Consider the following 23,461-nt stretch of genomic DNA (forward strand, 5'->3'; position numbering starts at 1 on the left):
TGAATTGTGAGCGCTGCAGCAACGTGCACTTGCGGATTTGCATGAAAATTTCATCAAGTCTGCGAGATTATGGCTCTGCAGATGACACTAGTGATTAGGGCACTTTTATGTGCGCCTGGATTTATGCAGATAGAACTGCAGCTCCTTGCGACGGGACCATTTTCTCTTCATTTAATGGGGAGCTTGGAAACCACGGCACTCGTGCTTCTGATGCCGGTGACTTCTTTCACCTAAGCTCAAGCCAGGCTCTATTATTTCAAAGTGCATGGTGAAAGCGCGAGAGGAATTATTTCTACGCCCGTCTTTTTGTCGTAATGAGAGCGACAGAAATTCAATTGGAACACACGGATGAAAAGATGGGGAATACGCACGGACTGCCTGTCGGCTGCTGATGCAAGCGCGGACGAGCAACGAGCACATTGATTTTCTTGACCTCAAAACGCGTGCAGTTGATTACTAAGAAGTTGCGATCGGGATGAGCAATGTAATTATTTGTGAGGAAAAACGACTCGGCGTTGCTTTCCAAGAAGCTTCTCCGATAGAATGCTTGCGATGCACTCTGCTGACATGAGAGAATGCCGACTGCAACTTACAATTAGAAGGCCACACAAACAAGTGGAGGATAATTGCATTGTTTTCTTGCTCAAAACACCATTGAAAAATGTTAAGTTCATTAGATTAATTGCATTATAGCAGATAAGTTTGGGATTAAATCAGGTAAATTTTTATTAATTATTTCCAGGAATAATAGCGTCATTAGCATTGGCTTCGATAAATTTAGATTCAAAATTATGTTTATTGCGGTACAGCAGGGTAGCTGAACCCCTTACATTCACAATTTGAAATGAAATGAACAAAATATACAACTGATAGTTAGAAAAAAGGGACAAATCAGTTGAATAAGTAAGTTGGGAAAAACATCAAAGTTGTTTGAATGCGCACCTATTCTCGTTCACACAAATACGGTGACAAATTGCTTTACAGACGATTAAATTGGTATCGTAGATTAGATTATTGTTGAACGCGATCCATACAAATAGCTAAAAGCCGGAGCAACTGTTCCGAGTGCTTCGGCCACAACTCAGATGACATAAATTTTTCAGCAGCCGGCCAATTATTTGCATTATCGTCCACAATTCACAGTCGGTTTGGTGCAGCGTGCTCATTCGAATGCGATTTCAATACGGATGAACAAATCGAATCTGACGGCGGACGTGCATGCATAAATTCAGGTGCACGGGTGTGCAATCATGGGGCGGTGGCCTCATTAGAGGGTTGGCCTGAGTGCAAATATACGAATACCCCAGTGCAGCCCTCGGGACGCGGTCAGCTAACCGAGCGCATGCACGCTTCCCGGAGGGACGGAATGGCCCTTGTTGTGCTGTCGGCCCGCGGCCCAATGTGAATGTGCAACGTTCTAATTCAATCAATAAGCTGTCCGCCACGTTGCACGTGCATTAATCTGCATCCGCAATGAGCGGCATGCATTATGCGACCGGCGAGGGCGATTATTCCGCCAGATCTTTCCGATAAAAATGCAAATTGTACCACTGATGGCGATGTGGTAATAATTGTTGTGTGCTATATAGCTTTCTACATTTAGACTATATATATTGTCAGTTCCATGAGTGAAAAATATTTTACAAATTACCTCTTAACGAGCTAAAATGTTTCATTTAACTAAAAATAGTTTGCTATTATTAAAAAAACGAACAGTTTTTTGTTTCATTTTTTTTTTAATTTGAACTTAAAACCATTCATGGAAAAAATAAGTTAACATTGCATAAGTGAAGAATTGACTGGTTGTTGCAACATACACACTAATTTGATGTTTTCAAATGACTAACTGAAAGTTAAAAGTTTTTAAATGCATTTTTCTAGCTATTGCTTGTTGATCTGGCGAGGCTTTACTGAATATGATCTGATAATATAAGAATGTTTCAGAAAGTATAGTTATTAATTACCATTAAAAAAAATAGCTTCAAATTCTTAAGTTTCTGCTTCTTGAGTAAATATTATCAAATACTGTGGAAATGAGGAAAATTTCATTGCTTCAGCACATTTTTCATGACTCAAATGTTGCTACTGTTGCCATATATGTATATTCAATCAAGTTATGTGTCATGATTCGTGCACAAAAGTGATAACCATTCCTTTCAGCTTTATAGCAAAGGGAGCAGCGCGACATCAAAGTCAAAGGCTTAGCCGAATGACTGCATCAAATTGCATATTATATGTGCACATACAATCAAAGTGGCCGCAGATTCAGATCACAGGAAACAACACAAAGCGGCCCGCTAGGCAGGAATTGTTTCCTCTGCGGCGCTCGTCCCTTGTTCCCATTTTCCGTATTCTCTCCGGCATGCGTGCGTTTGTTCGTTTGGTAAAATGGATAAAATAATCAACGCGCTCAGTTGCATGTGCATCAACCCTCGCTCAGTGCAGTCAGTTCAAATTCATCCCCGTGCAGCGGAATGCGGAGCAAGAGGGTGAAATTATTCAATTGCGGTTGGTTAAAAATAATGGGGGAGAAAATTAAAAGCGGCAGTTGTATTCAAATGAAGAAACAATGGGGCGCATTCCCTCTTTTTTAATGTGCGTGCCTGGAAAAGCAGCGCTCAGGGGAAGGGAACAGACAGACAGACACAGGACTTCGAAACAAAGGATTTCTTGCGAGAACAATGAAAAAGGCCGAACACAAACAAACTCGCGTCCTCTCACTAAAAGCAAGCTGGGAGGAATGAGGGTCAAAGGGGTTGAATTGGAAGACTGGAGGCACGGAATTAGACGAGACGCATGGGTCATCAGCTCGAAAACTGCTCGCCGGAAAATAGAGACGAGACACAATTTGGTCTGGAAAATTGGAAGGATCAGCCACGCACGACAAAACAGCAAGGGTGCACCCACCGCTTTTTAAACTTTTTGCCAAAGAAGAAGTTGCAGCGGGCGGAGTTTTGAATTTTGGGCAGATTCGGATAATTACGAGAAGAAAAGCGAGGCACAAGTTTGGAGGGAAGATAACAAGTTGGCTTGCAAGTTTTCACATATTTTAATACACTCAATAGCACCAAGCGGCATTTTTAGAAGCATTTGATGGAAATGATAACTTAGACTTTCAAGCTCCAGTCTTTTGAATATCTATTCAATGCAGGAACTAGATCCAAAGCCACTTGAGAGATGAAATATGTTGGAGCTTTATTTCTCTTGCCTTGCCACAGATCAATACGGTTAAAAGCAAAAAGCCGACGAGAAAATCACTTTAAACCAGACATTGCTCGCGTTAAAGGAATCATGCGGTTAAAATTTCCTGTAATCACAGATGGCGAGCAGGAAATCAATCCAGGCTGGTGAACTAAAGTGTGTCATTCCGCAAAATACTACACACCATCATCTCCAGCACAATATTAATCCAGGGAGCTGTGCAGCAAAACCGAGCGCTCTCTCCCTCTCTCGTCACATTCTGGTGTGTTGTAAATTTCTTTGATGCACACGCTGCATTCGGACTTAATTAAATTGCAGCTCATTCCGCGCACGCTGGCTGAATTGCGCGGAGAGCACGTACACCATACACGAAAGAGCGGACGACATTGCAATAATCGTAATAATAATGCTAGTTGGAGCCAACTCGCTGATGATGGCGGCGAATGCAGAATGCACGCTCTTTGCAACATCTCTAGCGACTGCACCGCTGCCTTCTCATCTCGGAGTCGCTCGCAATGCCGCTTTAATTATAATAAGCAGCATATACACAAGTCGCTCGTGCATGAGCGGCTTTCATTACGTGCACAATCAGCACTGACGATATGAAAATTGTCTTACAGGTATATGCAGCAGAGATTCTCGGAGCTGATTCAATTTTAATTACTCTAAATGGTTTACAATTCTCTTGGAGATATGTGGCACAAAATTGCAACTGAAAGTTGATGGAAAGAATCCTAACAGGGGATTTTTTCTATACGTCCTCTTCAATTCCTCATTGTATTAACAATGCGAAATAAAAGGCTTCAATTAAACGTAAAAACACATTTTTATGCAAATTAGTTTCTCACTATTGCATTCGCTCTCCGGTGTTCAATTTCCGGAGCTCATCTCGACTCTCTCCGTCTCTGCAATGTTCCTCGCTTGATGCTCATCCAAGTCCGTTCCCGGCCAACTCGTAATTAAGTTTCAGCGAGTTTAATTGGAATTTTAAGGAAGCGCCTGCTTCTCGATGCTCGGGGCTCTTTCACGATGAATTATTAAAATGCAGCTCGTCGGTGCTGCGCGCGATTGCTCGCTTTGTTTGCTTAAAAAAATACAATATACATGCACTGGGCTTCAGCTAGGAGAGGTTAGGAGCTCTTCAGTTTTGTTTGCGCTGGCGCTGCACTCTTGCGCGAAAGTCAGAGGCTTCTCCTCGTTTAATTGCTTCTCAGAACCGGGGCAAAAGTTCCTTGTTACTGTACACTGACAAAATGATTTTCCACTATTACGCAACTTTGAAGATGAAGGAACTTCCCAACATTGGGAACCTTTTAATTATATAAAATTTTATTTTTATCTTGAAAGCCGTGACTTGTTTAAACATAAAAATATAGGAGATATAGATGCAGTAACTTTATGAATAAAAGAAATTGCGGAATGAAAGTACGCTGCGTGAAGTTGACTATTAAGGATGGGTGGTAATAAGTAAAATTCAAGAAAATGAAATTACAGGTAGTGACCGTAAGTGATTTAATTTGTGTTTTCACTACCATCCTAAAAATTCAAAACACGCAGAGTAGAGATATTTCTTAGTTTATTAATTTCAATTTGGAATTGGTCTGGAAAACTGATAAAACTTGTTAAAAACATCAACATGCATACTAAGTCTTTTTATATGGCATTAATGTTACAGTTATTCCCCAAGTCAGTGGCCAGAGTTGAAAATCCAGAGCGTTCCAGCTGCAAACGGACCAAAATCGTCCAGAAGTGTTACTAATGAAGTGAAAAAGCGAGCCGCAGGCCGTCCGTCGGTTTCCGGCTCCAAAGCCGAGCAATTCCCTTCAGGGGCCTTAAAATTCATACGGGCTGGCGGCGGGCGAGCTGGCTGGCGAGCAAGCAAGTAAGTCATGAGTGATATCATCCAGCTCATTCTGCGTCCCCGAGGATCCGCAGAATCCATGGGATACGGCGTCGCACTAGCAGCGTGTTAATATTTCATAGCGCTCTGTGTTCGCTCTCGCTCTCGGCTGTGATGTCATAGAGTACATTACGTTTAGCTCACCCCTGTCAAACGGCAACAACTCACCCTCGAAAATGCAAACACGCGCCAGCACCAGGCATCCACCGATCCGCGCGGGCACCACGTGAAAAATTAAGTTTGTTGATTCGCACTGAATAATTGATGCGGCGAGAGAGTGAGCGAGGAAGCGACGAGCATGTGGAAATATACAAAGTTGCCAAACGCCGCTGCGCGCCCCGCGTGTTTGCCTATGGCGGAAACGAATTCGGCGCGATTTGATGGAGTTTCGTCCCCAGCAGACGGAACGCGGCCAAATCGCTGCTGTGCAAATACGCCGAGAGACCAGATTCAAGCTGAACTGCTTTCCTAGCTCGGTATCTCTGCGCATGATACTCGTTTAAAAGGCATGTTTTCATATCATTAAATGCCAAAAACAGAAGGCGCATTTTTAACTTTGTTATATTTTACAGAGGCACAAAATATTTGCCATGCAAAACTCCCAAGCGATATACGTTAAGATCTTCAGGAATGTGTTTTATAATTAAAAATGGTAAGCAAGATTATGAAACGGCTACTCCCTATGATGTTAAAAAGCATGGACAGCAAAATAATACAGGGGGAAAATTATTTTAGCACTGTAGTAGCAAAATTAATACAAAATTATGAATAATAATTTCCTTTCCAGCACCCTAACATTCCCGCGTTTTGCGTTTTTGCTCCCAAATTTCATGGATTATTCCAGATTTTATAATTGGGCTGTGCTGCTTTTGATAATACATACTTTCCCTTTTTAGTGCGAATATCAAATTTATTTGGTCGAAAATGACAGGGAAGCAAAATTTGTTTTTTACCACATCAGGGTTTCAAATGTGTTGTTAGTTAAACTATTTTTCAATCATGTACCTTTTTAATAAATATAAAAGGTTAAGTCTCAGATGGTCAAAAAATTTGGTGAAAATTTGAGGTCACCAAATTGACTTTCTCTCTTGGGTTTGAAAAAAAAACGAAACACGGGGTTGCGCATCAAACGAAGAAATAAGTGGCAGGGTGGAAGCCAATCAAATTTGAGCGCTAGTAAAAGCACCATGCGCTCTTTTTAACTAATCAAAAATTCATCAGGCCGAGCGAGTTCCTCCGACTCTCGTCGTGCATCCATGCTGCTTGCTCAGCTCATCTCGTGCGCACCCATAAAATTTTGATCAAGCAACCAACAGCCGGTCAGCCAAAGCATTTGTTTTTGTTGTTGTTGTTGGCGCAGGCATGCAAATATTGTCGGAACTGGAGATTTGCATGTGGAGCGACGCCAGCTGGGCTGGTGAATGCGCGATTGAGCTGCCGCGGCCAAGAAGTTTGCCTCAAGAGGGCTCAAATATCGCCACGCGCCTTGGCCGGTGGATTTTAGTTATGATCTTTAGTGGCCGCATGATTGACAAGGCACAAGTTAAATTTCGGCCGCCAAACTTCGTAGACGGATGCCAAGCTGCAGACACTTGAGACGAAGTGAAAAGCGTAAAATTGCTTCCTTCCAACTTTCTTTCATACAGAATTTCAAATCAACTTGGGATTAGTTTGGAAAAAGTGAGAAGCGATGAAGCATAACTTACCCGCATTTCGTTTACCGAGATAGGTACAAACTTTGAGGGTTACACTTCGTAATTTAGCAGTGCAAGAGAGAAAACTGTATAAATAATATGGCTATTTAAATTTTAATAGTGAGCAGAGCAAACTGCTGAAATGAGTGCCTAATTTTCATGCTAAAACCTTGAATTTTTCTCTCCGCAATTTTAGCAAAATAGAAGAGAAACCATACGAATTTATAATACCGTCTGAGGCCAAAAGTTGTATTTTTCCTTCGTGTCTCTTCTCTTTGGTATTTTTTTTTTTTGTAAAACTAACTATTTTACAGCCTGGCCAAAAAACTTAATCCTAAAAGGGTAAACATAATTATGTTCCTTCCTGGTTGCACAGGATGCAAACTTTGGCACAAAATCCACAATCCCGCTGAGGGACGCAGGGGAGGCTTACGTTTTCGCAAAGTTAATACACAACCAAGTTGTTGCCGCCGTCTTCATTGTTTATGCAGCCAGCGCGACATCCTCGACAGACAATGGACCACGTGCGCGCGCACCAAAGTTAAATTACGAGGGCTGAAAAATTGCGCGGCGACGGCGCCCCTTCGCGCGTGGAATCCAGCGACTTTGCTCCTTGTTCTCGCACCTTAATAAAATGTGGGTGCACGGAGGAGGAGAAAGAACGGTCTGTTGCTCCAGCTGGTGATAATAAAGGCTGCGGTGATGCGCCGCAATAGTTATTTATGGCGCTATCGCTGCCTGCACTAAATTTATATTATCACACATTTCTCCCAGTTGTGCGAAAGTTGCCGGAAAATCGATCTCTCTAGTCACGGCATCGCCGCAGATGCTAGATAAGGAGCACTATTTTTGGCACGAGGCAAATTTTCTCGAGATAAGCGTTTGATGTATGCAGGGGAAATGCTAATTCTGTGTCGAACGGACACATTGGTTCCCAACTGCCAGCTTTGATACGTTCTTTGAAACAAATTGATCAAAAATCGCTTCTAAATTAGGCCAGAGGGAATAATTAATTCAATGCAACCAGTAAATTCTTATTTCCTAATAAGAAAATGGTCTAAAATATGAAATTTTATATGTTTGAAAGCTTTCACAGAATCACCATACGAAGTTTCTCAACTTTCGAACTTAAGATTCTATTCATGGAGGCAAGTAAAGTAAAATACAGCTTAATCATTGCTTTATATTGAGAACTGTCTGTTAGGCTGGCTTCTAATGAGTTTGTTTTCAAACTTTTTAACTATTGAAGATTGTTTGCTCACCAAGTAGATGAATTCTGCTCTCAAACACTGCTCTCAAACAGTCATAATTTATTATTCAAAACTTCCCCATACAAGCTCTATAACGACATTCGATTTTTAATTATTCCGTTTCGCTGATATTTTCATTTTAGGAACATTCAAAACATTTTTTTCTCATATATCCATTTGCTCGGCAATGTAAAAATTTGCAAATTGTTCATTGAAAATGTGACAAACCGGCAGGCAGCTATTACCACCGTCGGTGTTTGTTTTTGTCAGCGAGGCACACACGCATTTTTTATTTGCAAACTGCACACTGCTGGCGAAACGGTGCCGTTGACAAAATGTGCCGAGGGCAAAATTGAAAAGCGCGCCGGTCGGTCGGTTCGGCATCGGGCACGTCCCGGCCGCAGGCTCTCGCCAACTGCTGAACAGAGAAATTTCTATTTCACGGGCATTAGCCGTGTTTGCGATGGCTGCACTCAATCAAAGTAATTCTGCGTTCCATCATTATTAGGCCTGACGTGAGCACTCGCATGCATAAATCTGCGTACGCGTCTGTTTGCGCTCTACATACAAGATGCATACATATATGCGAACGCATTTCTGGGTTATTTTGATTTATCAACCCGCCCAGTCAGTCGGAGCCGGATTTTTATTTTTTATTACATCTCCAGCGCGTATTAACAGGCTGGAAAATTGCGCCATCCATCATCGCTGACGCGAACACGCGCCTTGCAAAGCCATTCGGAGCGGTCCAGAAGTGGAAAATAGCCGACTAGCTGCCAGCCTGTGTTCTGTGTGCATGCAAAACGCAGCTCAAACATGTGAGTGTGTTTGCGTTCTGCACCGCTTAGACTATGCGAATTAAAGACCGGATTTAAGCCTATTTGAGCCAGGCCGCCTGCCAGTCAAGCATATTTTAATTTCTCTTCCGACGTCTGTTTGATGCCGGCGCACGGAAGTGAAAAATTTGATCGTTTGCGCTGGAAAGGAGGAAAAATTTCCACGTGGATCGGAAACTTCATTTCTTTTTAAATATATTACAATGTACGCGGAAACAGCTTGTGCTTCTTCTTCGTTTCCTCGGGGAAATGACGATAGTCACAATGTTCATTTTGTTATTTGCCGGAAGGGAAGTTGTGCGAAGCACCGCGAAAGCTTTCCTGATGTTTTTTGCGGTGTAATAGTTTTATTTTAAAATTATACAAAGTCTGCCTTAGTGCTGGAGGAGAATTCAGCTAATACTTCCTCGCACATTGTATACTGTAATAGAGGTGTGAATACAAAGTATCTGGAATTTTTTGCTGGACTATTATTAATATTATTCTTTGCAAGAAAATGGTACACATCAATGGCGCCTGAACATATCAGAATAGCCGGGGTCGTCTCTGAAGGCGAGTTCATGCCGCCGGTCCTCACTGCAGGTCGGCCCCACGCAGTCACCACCCACCTTTTTACGTGTCTCTCTCTTTTCAATTTTCCTTTTTGACATTGATATTTTGATTATTTACAATAAACAACTATGTAATTTCAAATTAGTTATTTTACTTTTAATCCGGATATTATTTTCCGAGAAAATGAACCAATTTGATCAAGTTTTATCGTTTTTTCCACTCTCTTTCATGGTGTCAAGGCAAGTTCCTCGCCTAGCGACTCAATTGTGTGTGAAGTACAGTAGCCGCAAAGCCCTGAATCGATCAAATAGCAGGTGCTGACCACACAATAAACAATCCCATACATTTCCGCATCCAAGGCCGGCCGACTGGCTGTCGAGTCAAGAGCCATTCATTTCGAGACGCCTCACGAGCATGCAATGGGACATGCATATGAACACACGTTCACTCTCTCTCACCACCCGTTCCTTCCTCGGCGGCCGGGGCGAGTTACTTGTGCTTATTCCGCATAAATCAGGCGTATATGCACGCACTGGGCGCTCGAAAATAATAACTGCGCGCGCGGTCGATCTAGGCGAGCAGATAAAACGTGCGGGCGAGAAAGAATGGGTCGCGTTGCCCAGGTAAAATACGAGACTTTCGCGTGATGCACGCCGCTTACGTTGGCTGCAGTTAACACCACGGTGCCTATTAATCGGTGGCACTCTCGCTCGGTAGCAGTTGCTGGCTCGTTTGTATGCTCATAATTAGCATTGAAGCGAGCGGCTTCTGCTTTTCACTAGCTGCTGACTGAGCAAGTGCACCCCATCAATCCATCAGCGCCTCGACACTTCTTGTATTTCTAGCCAGCACTCATTGTGCGCCAACGTTGAGTTATTTTTTGCTTCTTTGAGAACCGAGTGAAAGCTTCTTTCCATGGCTTTTTGCTTATAGAAGAATAGAGTGAGTCGGAGTATTAGACCGCATGGGTGTTGCAAATTTCTTCCATTTAAATTTTTAAAGGAATTTATCCAAAGATTTCATAATGGAATTCTATTCTACAAATATTGGTCGAAGCGCTGAATTTTGCTTTCAAAGTAAGTTACTACTGATGAGACCTGCAAAGCCGAATGAACTAGCTGTACAGTAGGAGAAAGGAGAATGAGTGGTAATATTTTCTATGCAATCCTATCCTTAGTTTTATTGTTATGGGAATATATAGCCGTTGAACAAATCTTCTCTTAGCTTTTTTGGAACATTTATTACTCTGCCCAATTTTATATCATTTTTTTAAAATTAACTGTACTAGATATTGTTTTGCGCGTCAAACATAGTGCACATATCATCATGAAATATCAGTCGTCTATTACTAAATTTGATACTGAAATTTAGAGTGAAACTTAAACAGCAGAAACAAAGTGTGTAATTTCTGGCAAAAGTATTCATTTTATTAGGATGAGACTAAATAGTTTATATTTTCAGATAATATTTTTAAAATGCTAAATTCTCAGTGCGTGATTAAATTTCGTTTAAAATATAATATGTATCTTAATAAACTTCAAAGTATAACTTATTTATGTGTTAAGAATGTGTTTAATTTAAAAAAATTTATAATAAGTATCTTCCTAAACAATTTAAACTTGTAGTTTATATTTTTTATGTAGCAAAATTAACTTGAAAATTTCCAAGGTAAATTTGAAATTATGCAACCGGCGCTGACGGCGTGTTGTGCGAGGAGGTATACCTTTTGCGAGAGCCACTACATACTGCGATAAAAATCATCAACAAGCCAAAAATGCCTTGTTCCACCGCGGAAAAAGCTGTTACACTCAAATTTAGCTGCGTTGCTGTCGTTTTTAAACGTGCACATGCTCATTATTTTAAATTATTAAGGCGAAAAAAGCGGAGCAATTCCCAATTTCACGGGGTTCGTGCCAGCCTGACGGAAGTGAGCACATACATACACACACACAAGGTTGCTGTCGGGGGTTTTAATGAGCTCTCGCCGTGTGCAAGGCGAAGTTTTAATCTTTATAATGTCAAAGGTCGCGAAAGTGAAGTGGCTGCTGTTAAAATTCCGGACAAAGGCAGCTTGCTGTTTGCAAAATTTGCCGCTTCTCAAACATGCCGCCGAGCGAAATCACAAACAACACGCGGCTTTTGGCAAACACGAAAATTGACTAAAGGAACGGGGGAGACAAAGATTTCGGAAAGACACAAAGACGTCGGTTGGGACGATTACTTCTCTCTCTCTCTCTCTCTCTCTCTCTCTCTCTCTCTCTCTTTCTCTCTCTCTCTCGCAGTTGTAGCACACACAGAGGCTCACAAAGAGACGTACTAGAGCGCGCGCGGCGACACGATTACACACAGGCAAAAAGATAAACGCAGAAGCGCTAGGGAAATTTTGCACTTGCGCTTTTCAAAACTTTCTTTCATGACTCACTTCACTGGGCGGATTTAATTTGTTTTGCGGAAGTTTTCGAAATGGCTTTCCTGTCAAATCCAGCTTCTTGGAATAAACAAACTTTCAAGGCTTCATTGTGCATTGTCAACATGCTTTCCACTCAACTCCTGTGCGATTAGCAACTGCCGTAAGTTATCCTTCCTCCTTTCGTGAAATATGCTCTTTTCAGCATCCTCTTTTGCATATTCATTGAAAGCTTTGAAATATCTAGGAAGACAAACAATAGAGAAGCGGTTCAAGAATTTTATTTGAGGCCTCAATGATGATCCAAATAGTCTGGTGGGTGAGACCTCTTAAGAAATTTCTTCCTAAATGCTAAGATGAAATTTTCACATTTGGGTCAATTGCTTTGCGTACAGCTTTTATTATTCGAAGCATTCGCTCAAAGAGAGAACAAATATTTCTATATTATGCAGCTCCGTCGTTTGTGCTCTCAGTGCCTCGTCCTGTTTGCAAACAAAACGTCAGGAACAAACTTAGGAAAATAAACAAAACAACACACGAGCCTCAATGCAACCTTACGAGACTTCCCCGAGCGCTCAGCACAGAGAAAAGCCAAGGAGCTATGGGACGAGCAAATGAAACGACGGTTCTTTTATCTGGACAAACAATGCGGGAGAATTAGACGACAGAGCAGAGACAACGGATTATTGAGGGCGGAAAAAGCGGCAATGCAGTCGATATTGCCCGAGGTGAGTGCGGCCGGCGGACGCGGACGAGCGGAGGACCGGCTGCGCGCGGTCACTCGGCCGGGCCGGCGACGCAAGGTGCGGCCGGCGGACAAGCAGACAAACACGCGCGCCGCGTTGGCATGAATGAGGCCAGCAAGCGGTGTGCGCGGTGACTAATGAGCCCTTTCTGGCGCAGACAGCACAGCTCATTAGCCGGCCTTTGCGGCCGATTCACACACGAAAAAGAATTGCGCCAGCCGGCGAATAAATCAGGCGTGCCACCCGTTGTTTTAAATAACACGCTGTTCTCAGTTCCCAGCGCCAACGCGGTACCACCGCAGCTGACCCGTGGTAGATCGATTATTCATACTATGCACGGGTAGGGAAATTTTTGTTAAAAAAGTGAAACGCTTATGGCTGGCCGGTATTCATTTTTTAAATTTATATTCCACTTGCAAAATTTATGGTTTACCTCAGGCAGGCAATATTTCGTAAGTAAATTATTATATAAGATTCACTGCAAATTGGAATCGTACTTTTTAGGGTGTATATTCGGTACACCTGTTTAAATGAAATCATTGTTCTGTCGTTATTTAAAAAGTGCTTCAAATCAAATTCCACGTACTTGAAATCGATCGATTGCTAATAGAGTTCCATATATTTAAGCTCATGACAAACTTAACTCCTTACTTCCACCGTCATTTAAAACAGAACCGAATAGGGGCGGATCATAGTTCGCTTTACTGCTGCCCGCAGCGATTTCAATAACATCTTCTGTGACGATTTCAGACTTGCCGTAGGATAGACTTGTTGAGAAAGCAAGTCTTGTGGAACTTCTGCATTTTCAAACACGCCAGGTTCAGATATCGGTAGGCGTGATTGCAAATAGCTTTGCTAAATCCTCTTCCTGCGCAAAAGGCTCGTAATAACCAAATGCAAGTATTAATTTCAAGTTGGAACCTGGGTCTTCGGTAGTTTTGGTACGAGACCACTGACATTATAGTCAGCGCTGCTCCACAAAGTCAACAACCTAGTGGTCCCATCTTTCACCAACGAATAAACTGGAATCTGTCTTTTACAGAAGAAACTGCATAGAAGAACTGCTTTTGGTAATATATAAATTGGTTTTAAACACTTTCTTGTATCATTAGGATTGCCGATTGAAACGTAAGTTTGAGCACTTGCACAATATCCATTGTTTTCTTCATCTTGAAGCTTGCAAGTCAATCCGAAACAGCATTCAGAATCATTTGTGCTGCTTAATCCAATGCATAAAATGTGTTTTCATATTGGGAATTTAAGAATTTGCAATAACAACAACAATAATTTGAGCTATAATCAACGATATATACCAAATAGGCTCATTAATTTGCTCTTTTCACTCTGAATGCACGATCTATTTTGGCTTTGAATCATTATACTATTATTTGTCTCAGCGTTGCAAATTCTTTTATTTTGCACTAAAGAAGCTCGAAGACATGATTTCTCTATAAAGATAACAGCAAATCTGCTGCATATGTAAATATTTCCCTTCATCTTTGTCAGTCACGAACTTTGTAGATGTAGAACCCAAGCTATTTTTTAGCTAAGCAAAACAATTTGTGTGTTGCAATACATTAAATTTCAGTCTAGGCATTCACATCTGAGATGCTCGCAGTATTCTTTAAAAAATATCCTCTCATTGTTCTGTAGCTCGCTAGAAACCAAAATTAAACACGGTCTGTTTGCCGCCGGCAATTTTTCGCCGTCTCTTTACAGACAGCGCGGGCGAAAGTACAGAACATTGTTTTTAACACAGGTGCCAAGAACCGAGAATAGCTGGCGAGAGTGAGACGTAGAAGCAGAAAGCATATCAAAAGGAACGATGGCGGGAAAGAGAAGGAGCGCTTCGCAACGACTCGATTGAGGAGCGTAATTGAAAGGCGGCGTAAAAAGTGCGTGCAGACCAAATGTTAACCGCGCACGACACGAGCACCACTTTCTTTCATTTCTCTTTCTCTCTCCGTGTGCTATTGATTTGCTCTCGTCGCCCACCGGTCTGATGTGTGTTTAGCGAAGCAGCAGCAGCTCCATCAATTCTGCAGCCGCGGTGCATTTGATCAATAGATTCATGCACCACTTTTCCACCAGCGCATACCTTGCGAATTCAGCTTTTTTTCAGAGCATGCTCGTCAAAACTATTACAGTGGCATGTGGAGGAGCGAGTGATTTATTAATTTCCAGGCTCCATGCGGTTGGAATAATTTTTTCGCTTGGCAGCTGAATGAACTTATTCTGATGCATTATTGAAAAGTTGCGCAATTACGTTGGAATTTCTGGTTCAACGGTTTGAATTAACTTGCATACAGGCAAGGCAACGTTGTTGCTGGCGCTGTATCTTTTTTATCGATGAAAACGTATGGGACGTGCTAAAACAAAGGATTTTACTATTTTTGCTCGGGAAATGCTAATCAAAAGGCATCACATACAAAAAATACATGTGAATCATAGAGTTTTTTTAATGTTCTCGGGTAAGGGGGACGATTCACATTAAGCATGATAAAATTTCATAATGAGACAGACTTAAAGATTGTTGCACCTTATGTTTATGATATAATTTCGCGAAATAGGATGGAGGGTACACTTCACGTTCATTCACAATTTTCCACCTTCCTTAGTTTTCATTATGATTTCGGCGTCCTTTTCATGCAGCAAGAGCGGGAATTGCGTTTTGAAACGGAAAGGAAACCGCCTTGAAAAGCAAGAGGGCGAAAAGCACGTCATAAATCGGCGTCGTAATGTGTCACAAGCACACAAAATAACCGCTCGGGCAACTGGCGCAGCATCAGTAAAAGTCATATAATAAGAGGCGTAGGTTGCAGTCAGTCCTGCACGAACGTCCGCTTTTATGGGTGCATCAAGTCTGATTATTACTGCGAGAAAGCGGTGTTTAGCACCTTGTGGAGCAAGCATCTCGTCATAATTATTGCGGCCGAATCCTCCTCGGCTCGCTCTCTTGAGCAGCGGAAAGGAGCCAGAGCACGTTCCGGACTCGAAAGGTGCAGCGGCAATTTTAGCGGGCCCACACCAGCATACCAATGGAGCAGGCAAATTAGAATGGACCCCTGGGAGTCAAAAAATGGCTTTTGCATGTGCCCGCCTCCGAAAAGGCACATGGAGAGAGAGAGAGCTAGGCCGCCGACGTCTTTGCAGTCGGGTCAATTCCGGCTGCGAAAGGCAGTAGCTGCTCCGATTTGCTCGCGTCTCTGCTTCATCACTCGCGTGTGTGCCAGACTCACTCACTCACACACGCTCCGAAGCAGGGCTCAGTCAGACGCAAAAACTGGAGTAGCTTGAAATCTCTGTGTCAAAGAGTGAATGCAGCAAGCGTGACAGTTTTGCTGTGATGGATGGTTTGCCCTACTTTTCGGCAAGCATGAAAGGAAAATTGCACAACTGACTTGAAAGCAGGCGCGGTTATGAATAATTAGCGCGAAGCTCGCTCTACTGTGTAAAAATTTTTAATATGTGTGTACATTTTCCAGTTTCAATATACATTTTTTGCCTCTTTCATCTAATATCTGGCATAACAGAGTATTTGTATTTGCAATATTTGTGTTTCATCAGCAACTCTGCTGCATGTTAGGGTATGCGCTTCACTTGGCGTGGAAATTTTAAGCACCAGGCTCGGCGAGAGTGAGTGGGTGCCATGGCAAAGAAAGTGCTTTCTGCTGACTGGGTATGTATACGCAATATCAAAAAGACTGACCTGCTTGGTATGTAAGGCGGCCGCTGGGCTCAGATTGGAAGCTGCTTCGTTTCTTGCCACACTGTAGAGCTTATCTCGAGCGACTGGAAACAGAACGGAACTCTTTTTTACATCGACACTCATACCTACTCTGGCAACGAATAGATTTGTAACCCCCAAATACATGAGACGATAATTTTTGTAATATTCCTCTGTGAACTGCGCAGTTTTCGTTATTCTTAATTTCACTGAGCTCGCCATTCACGTCACGCTTTTCATTTGACTCGAGCAGCGTAAAATCGCTCCTTTAAGAGGAAGAAGTGCACTACTTGCTGAAAATGCAGTCAATTACGTGCGTCCGTCCGGCGTTGGAGTGGACGACGGAGTCGCAATAAAAATGAACCTTGCTGCGGCGGCAATAATTTTTAAGGGCTTATGTATCAGCGTCAATATTTTACAGCCATTCAACACGATTATATTGCTACACTTGCTTCGAAAGCCTCGTGCCAGCCAACCACGCGCTCTCTCTCTCTCTCTCTCTCTCTCTCTCTCTCTCTCTCTCTCTCTCTCTCTCTCTCTCGCTCCTCGAGGCGAGAGTACATTATTTATCGCACCCTCTCCGGCACTGCCTGCTGCCCGCGCGTGTATTGAGAACGAGCCCCGTGTTGTCCTACTAGTAATGTAGGCTTTACGATTTGCTGGCCAACCCCCATAAAAGTTTTATCAAAAGTCCTTCTGAAAGCTGAATGATCACCTTGCTCGCACTAGGTGAGTTTAAGACGGTGGTACGGGCTGCAAGGGGAACTGCACTGCAGCTGTGCATGCGGTCAGATAGAATGCGTGAGCAAATCGATGTGCTTGCTCGAGTCCCCTTCGATTGAATGTCGTATTTTATACTGTCCAATGGCGAGAGGCGGGAGAAGCTATTAAACGATAAAATTTGATTAATCGCTCGGCGGCTCTTGAACACATCTTACATTGCAAGAGTGTTTGAAGAGAAAAAGCACCAATCAAATATCATTTGATAGGTAGTGAAACGATCCAAATTTATTTTAAATGTTCGCAATAAAGATTGAACTAAACTGACAGCTTAGTACCTCATATCAATGCTCTTTTCACTCATTTAAAACCACCATTATTTCGTTTTCGGGGTATTGAACTAACAGATTCATTTGAACGTTTGGTTACGCTAGTTAAAAAATAAACTACTTGCGTTTTGCAGAAGGCACTAAAATTTTAAAGCAAATTACACTTCTACTCCTTCACATATTCATTTGTTTAGATAAGATAATTTGCTTGCAAAATTTGCTCAGAGTTTATCTACCCTATAACACAGCAGCTCTAAAATTAGAAACATGCAAATGGCTTTTTGTCTGATTTCATGGAACTCATCTTTGCCAGGAAAACTCTCCAGCTTTGGCGAATCACGCCCAGTGGATGACGTCAAAAGGCGGAGATCAAAGTTAACGGAATTTGGTGGCGTGGGACGCTTTTAAATATTTCAGCTTAATGACCGACGGGGGCCCGAGCGTGATATTATTTATCGCACGCACAGTCGTAAAACGCGCGGCGTGCAGCGCGATGCAATTAATTTCACGTCTTGTATAATTAACAGATAAGCTCTGCCCCGAGCCGCGTGGCGTCAGCCATCAGGCATCGGGGCGCAGAGTTATGGGCGTCGAGCAACGACTTTTTTATTACTTTATCGGAAAATTGGCTGCAAAAACGGCGCTGCCAAACGCGCGGCGCTTCGCAACACAGCGGCCGCTGCTGCCAAGCGAGCAGGATCTAGAAGGTTTTTTCGTCAGTCACCACGCTACATGTCATTGAGCATAGCTCCGCATTATGCCCGCTTTTAATTTCACGCCTCCTGCCTCTCCCATCTCGCGCGTTTCTCTTGATCTCCAACGACCGAATCAGGCCGAGAAAAACAGACGGGATTTTTTTTCTTTGGCCTTCATTGGGACCCTACAGATGGCCCGAATTTATAGAAAGATTTTAAAAACCTTAAAATATGTAGCAAATTATTACTTGCACCTGACTGAATTGCAGAAGATCAAACTATAAGGGCCTTGTCGGTTCTCAAAGTCAAATTAACATTTCTAACTTTTATGTCGACAAAATTGCGAAATGACTGGTTTATTTTTTAGCATATCATCTGGGTCAAATTTGTAGTCATATTAAAAAATTCTTTGGATCTTTTCTAAGCAAATATGAATAGATGTAGTATGGTTAGAGAGAAGAATAATCTCGTATGTTCTTGTACACGACGCCGAAGTTTCGACCCCTGAGGCTTCATGAGAAGTGAAACACAACCGCAGGGTTTGCTGCACAGAATTTTGAAATACTGATCGCTGATAATGGTAACGATTGATTGCTCTCACTGCATCTCGTGGAACTCCGCCAGTTGTCATTCATTTGACAAAAGTCCCTCGTATAAAAATCATTTATTTCAAAGAGCGAAATCCTGATATTCTGTTTTCATATCGCAAATATAACTCAGAGACATTTGAGTATTTGTTTGTGGTTTATTAATTACCCTGTGAATATAGTTTTATTTTTTAATTTGTTCACATTTATAACACTGGTGTAAATTATTGTATTTTCCCTCTCTTAGAGTTGAATTTTGTCTGTTTTGAAATTTATGAAACCTCTTACATAATACTTGGGGATGGTTCACACTCAAGAGCTGCGATGTGACCCTGCTTTTATTTTCGTTCCCCATGCCGCGTTTCAGGTTTCGCAGGTGTACTTCCGAAAACAAGGCCAGCTAATCACCCGGCCAGCAGCCCGGGGGCTGCTAGTTGGCCGCGTGCGTCCTTTGAAAGGGACAAACGAAATGGCACAACAAGGCAAAGGGAAATTGGAGCCGAAATAAAGCGCGCCCTGATTGGGTTGTTACGTGATTGCCGGCCGTCGCCACTGCCTCCGTCGCTCTTTTATTGACCTGCAAAACTTTTAAAACTCCCCTTGTACACACACGCTCACAATACTCGACATATGTGTACAGCGCTGGCGCTCCTCTAACTTGATTGGAGATGTGACTGAAATGGTGCGGGTTCTTCAAGCAGAAAATTCGCTACATCCTAAATCGTGCATGCAGATCCGCAAGTCAACTTATTCGAAATGAATAGTTCGTTTGAGCCTGGCGTATGTGAATTTAAATAAAGCCCTTCGTCCCTTTGTTGCCAGCAGCTGTGAGGGGGTTGAAAAACTTCCTGCCCGCCGAGCTTCTGATTTAAATAAATTAGAACCCTGCCGGCCGGCGTTGCCCCTTATTAAGTCAGACACAAATCAAAATGTGAGGTGCGTAATAGGGGTTAATTAAAGCGGGCGTGTATCGCACGGCTGCAGACACACAAGGGGCCGGACGGACCACGGCTCTCATTAGGCTGGTTGGTATTCCTGCGACGCGCGCAGTGAGACGAAAAGCGGGATGATTGATGCGCGGCAATCAGAAAAGGTCAAATCCCCGGCCAGCAGGCCGGCCGTGCACCGCCTCTCGGTCGAATTTACTTACTTAGGTGGCCATTACGGCGACTCTAATCCGGATATTGGACGGGTGCAATTGACACTCTGGCCCCGGTAATCCGATCACAATAACTCTTCTGGCAGGAGTAGCCGAGTCGGCAGACCAGAGGCGATGGCCTCTCCGCGTTGAGAAGAAGTCCCCGGACGGCCAATATTATCATTTCCCGGCCGTGTTATCGCCGAGGCATCTGCTGCTAGTGCTAGGCTCTTTCTCAGCCAGAACTGTTTTTAATTAAAGATAAGGAGCTCGCCAATTTCCGCAGCAGCCTCTTGCTGCGAACGGCGCCTGAATTTCTATACATTTCGGCGTGCTCGGTGGCTGGCTGGCCGGCGGGCAGGCATTCTATCTATCTGCTCGGCAACTTTTCTTTTTAACTAGCAATTTTACTGCTTTTATCTGCGGGCCGGCTGAGCTGTTTTTGCACCCACTCGGTGACAGAAACGGCCTGCTTCTGGTCTTAATGCCGCTCAGCCTGAGCGTGAACGGAAATTTTCACTGGAATCGCGAGAAAAAGCCCGCTGCTCAATTTCCCGTGCAGTTTCTTTCACAAGCAAGCATCGATTGGCGCTCGTGATTTTAATGGCAGGCAATTTTCCAGCAGAATCATTCACTCTATTCCCAAGGAACATTTTCGTGTCATGTTTTATTTACAGAACACAATCGTCGAGCCTCTGGAATGCTCGCTGTTCTTCTCGGAATCGGTGGCAATGCGCCTACAAATCCAGCTATTTTCAATATTATCGAGCCCAAAGTGTAGTTCCAACGCGTCGTTGCCGTCATAGCGTTTTCCCTTTTACAATAAAGATTTAAATTTGGAGTACATTTTATGGCTTCTAACAAAACATTATTCACGAGATAAACGCTGCATCTCAATGGCTGTCCCAAAAATCGAACCGTCTGCGTCCTCATTTCTTTTCGTCCAAGCAAATTAGTTCGCACGACACTGCGAATTAGTGCATCAACGAAGACAAATGCATGCGTGCGAATGATTAATTAAAATCGGGCGCTCCTAATCTCTCGTGTAAATAGCAGTACGTCAAGTTTTAAAAACAAAGTAAATAAATCTAATGCATTATTCCGTCGGGGCGTAAGCCGCTTACTCGGCAAAGGAGAGAGAGCTTGCGCCGTTCTCTCTCTCTCTCTCTCTCTCTCTCTCTCTTTCTCCTGTCGGCGGCGTTCTGCTGATTGATTCAGCATCACAATCGCAGCTAGCTCACACACTATTACCGGGCGCCAGCTCTCACATGTACACGCTTCTAATCTCTCTTCTCTCTCCATATAAGCCCGTCATAATCCGCAGCACTAACTTGCCAGTTAGCTCCACATTATTTGCCGAGCGAGCGCAGGGAGCGGACCGGCACGGAGCTTCTTCGCTCGCAATTTATAAAGCTGCCGCCTGATTTCGGCCCCTAAATACACACGCATATTTCGCAACTGTGATTGTCGGACCAAATTCCCCTGCTGCAGCTTGCAAATTTATGCTTTTGTTCCAAGCAGCGCCTCATATGAAACATAATTTGTTTCACACTGAATTAACATTAAAGCAATGTATGGAATTAGAATTAATCCGGATTTTGCAGTCACGCTTATTAGAAAATGGAGCTCTATAATTTGATTTCTCTCTGATTTATACGCTGCATTGCGAACGGTCCATCCTCTTTAACGTGACAGAGTTTGGTCAGTTTGCGAGGTATGCAACCCGCAGGGCACACACACCACTGGTGACACAGCACACATTGCATGCGGTCAAATTAAAAAGCATTCGACTTTCAAATTCGAATAAACAAACGCTTTTGATGCGCATTTCGAGTCGCAAATGAAAGGGTTGAAATCTGAAATTCATGACATGGACAAAATGTAGAACAGCAAAACCCTTTTGCAGCGATTGATGAATCAGCCACCGTGCATCAGCAAGTTCTCTCCTTTACGACTCTTGTTTTAAATCAAACACGGGTGCCGGAAAGTGAATTAATTAGCGGCACGGAGGTACCTAAGGCGAGTCGAGCCGGCTTTGTATATCGTGACGTGATCTCTGTTCCATTGAACGCCTCCCTTTTCACCAACTTGATTATTTAGCCGAGCACGAAATTGCCGCCTCCGTTTCAACTCTCGGTCTTGGCCGCACCATTGAAATTTATCCGCCCTTGGAGAGCCGGCTAGCCGACGGCGGATTGTGCACACAATGTAGCTTCGTCGATATAATAAAGCGGTGGCACTCTTCTCGACTCTTTACTGCACGCACGGAACGGTTGACAGTGCCAAATCGCAACTTGCTGTACGGAAACACCAAGCGCTGTAACTAAAACAGCAGCAATAAATTTTTTCTCCCAAACCTAACAAGCTTAAACAAGAATTTCTTGTTAGCATCCCTACAGGGTCAGATCTTTTTTTACTTGTTATGCGTTCACAGAGTAATTTTTTAAAGGGAGTTAAAACTATAAATTTGAGTGTCAAAATTAGATAATAAGAAAATCTAGTAAACCCTCTCATGGAAAAAATTGCTGCAGTGGACGGAAAGATAGGAAATCTCTGTCCAAGACCATTTTTAAATTTTTGCACAGTATTATAAATTAAGTGCTCTAATTCATGGTCTACTAAATGTGTTAACAGATAAAAATTCTTGAGGCACGTATATCATTTGTTAAGATTATAAAATAGGCCTACTCATAATAAAATCCAAGTCAAATAAAGCAGTTGTTTTTAGAATTGAAAGGGTTGCTCACTGACTGTGATTTTGCATCATCTGTTAATTGATCAACAATCGCTCTTCTCGTGGGCCGAGAACGTCGACACAATTGAATACGTCCTCCGATTCACGTCAAGAGCGTCCTGCAGCCGAATCACGTGCGAATTAATTCAGGAAACAAACCAGCTTTCTCTATTTCCGCCCGCATCCCGCTTTGTGAGGGCGAGCAATCGTCGTGCTCCTAGCCAGGCTGCCGTGCGCAAATCCATTTTTGGCCCTAATTTAATAACCACCGTCGCTAAAAGCCCGTGTTCGAGCGAATCTGAATTTGCCAGATCCTCAGCAGCAGCGGTAGCGGCAGAGGCGAGACGAGACGAGCTTTTCAAATTCATATCAATCATTCCGGAGGCACTGCAGCACTTTCGCCCGAGGCAAAAACCGGGCCATTCAGACGCAAATTGATTGGCGGCGGCGACGGGTCCTCTGCGTGTTTAAATAAAGAATTCTCGTCGGCTAAATATTAATTCGCCTTTCGAGAGAGCGCAGAACAAAGGGGCGGCTGCACCATTAGCTGTGAGGCAGCAGCCCTGAAACCGAAAGGGGTGGAGTGAAAGCGGCGCTCTCTCGTTGCGATTCAATCTGCGAGCCGGTATATTCATTAGTGCCGAACAAGCGCTCTTGGCCGCCGACCAGCCGGTCAAAATCAGCCACCTGAGATTACACGAGCGGTTGCTTATTAGCATGGCGACACGCTGAACATTACTTCATTAATCAGTGACAAGTGATATATTGTACAACAACTTTCCAACGCTTCTATAAATACACGCTCACGTTTTTACTACGTGGTATTGCAAAAATGCTGCGTAAGCTTGTTAAAATCATTTCAATGCCATATTATTATGCATATACTCACTTCTATTTCAAGCCTCCTATTTTAAAACTTTTCTGTGTTTGAAGCGAAGATCTGGT

The 23,461-nt window shown here is 43.1% G+C and overlaps 1 protein-coding gene across 8 annotated transcripts in view; it reads right to left on the reverse strand.

Moving 5' to 3' along the window:
• Positions 1 to 23,461, reverse strand: part of LOC135941659 (leucine-rich repeat-containing G-protein coupled receptor 4-like) — a 106,409-nt gene that overhangs the window by 39,899 nt on the left and 43,049 nt on the right. For 7 of the 8 annotated variants that reach the window (XM_065487278.1, XM_065487277.1, XM_065487276.1 and 4 more), the window contains one exon: positions 16,296 to 16,378. The exons of the other annotated variant lie outside the window; for it this stretch is intronic. The gene's annotated coding sequence lies outside the window, so the exon portion shown is untranslated. The remainder of the gene's footprint in view (positions 1 to 16,295; positions 16,379 to 23,461) is intronic. 8 annotated transcript variants of the gene reach the window in all.

This window comes from Cloeon dipterum, chromosome 4, assembly GCF_949628265.1.
Source record: "Cloeon dipterum chromosome 4, ieCloDipt1.1, whole genome shotgun sequence".
In the NCBI taxonomy this organism is placed as follows: Eukaryota; Metazoa; Arthropoda; class Insecta; order Ephemeroptera; family Baetidae; genus Cloeon; species Cloeon dipterum.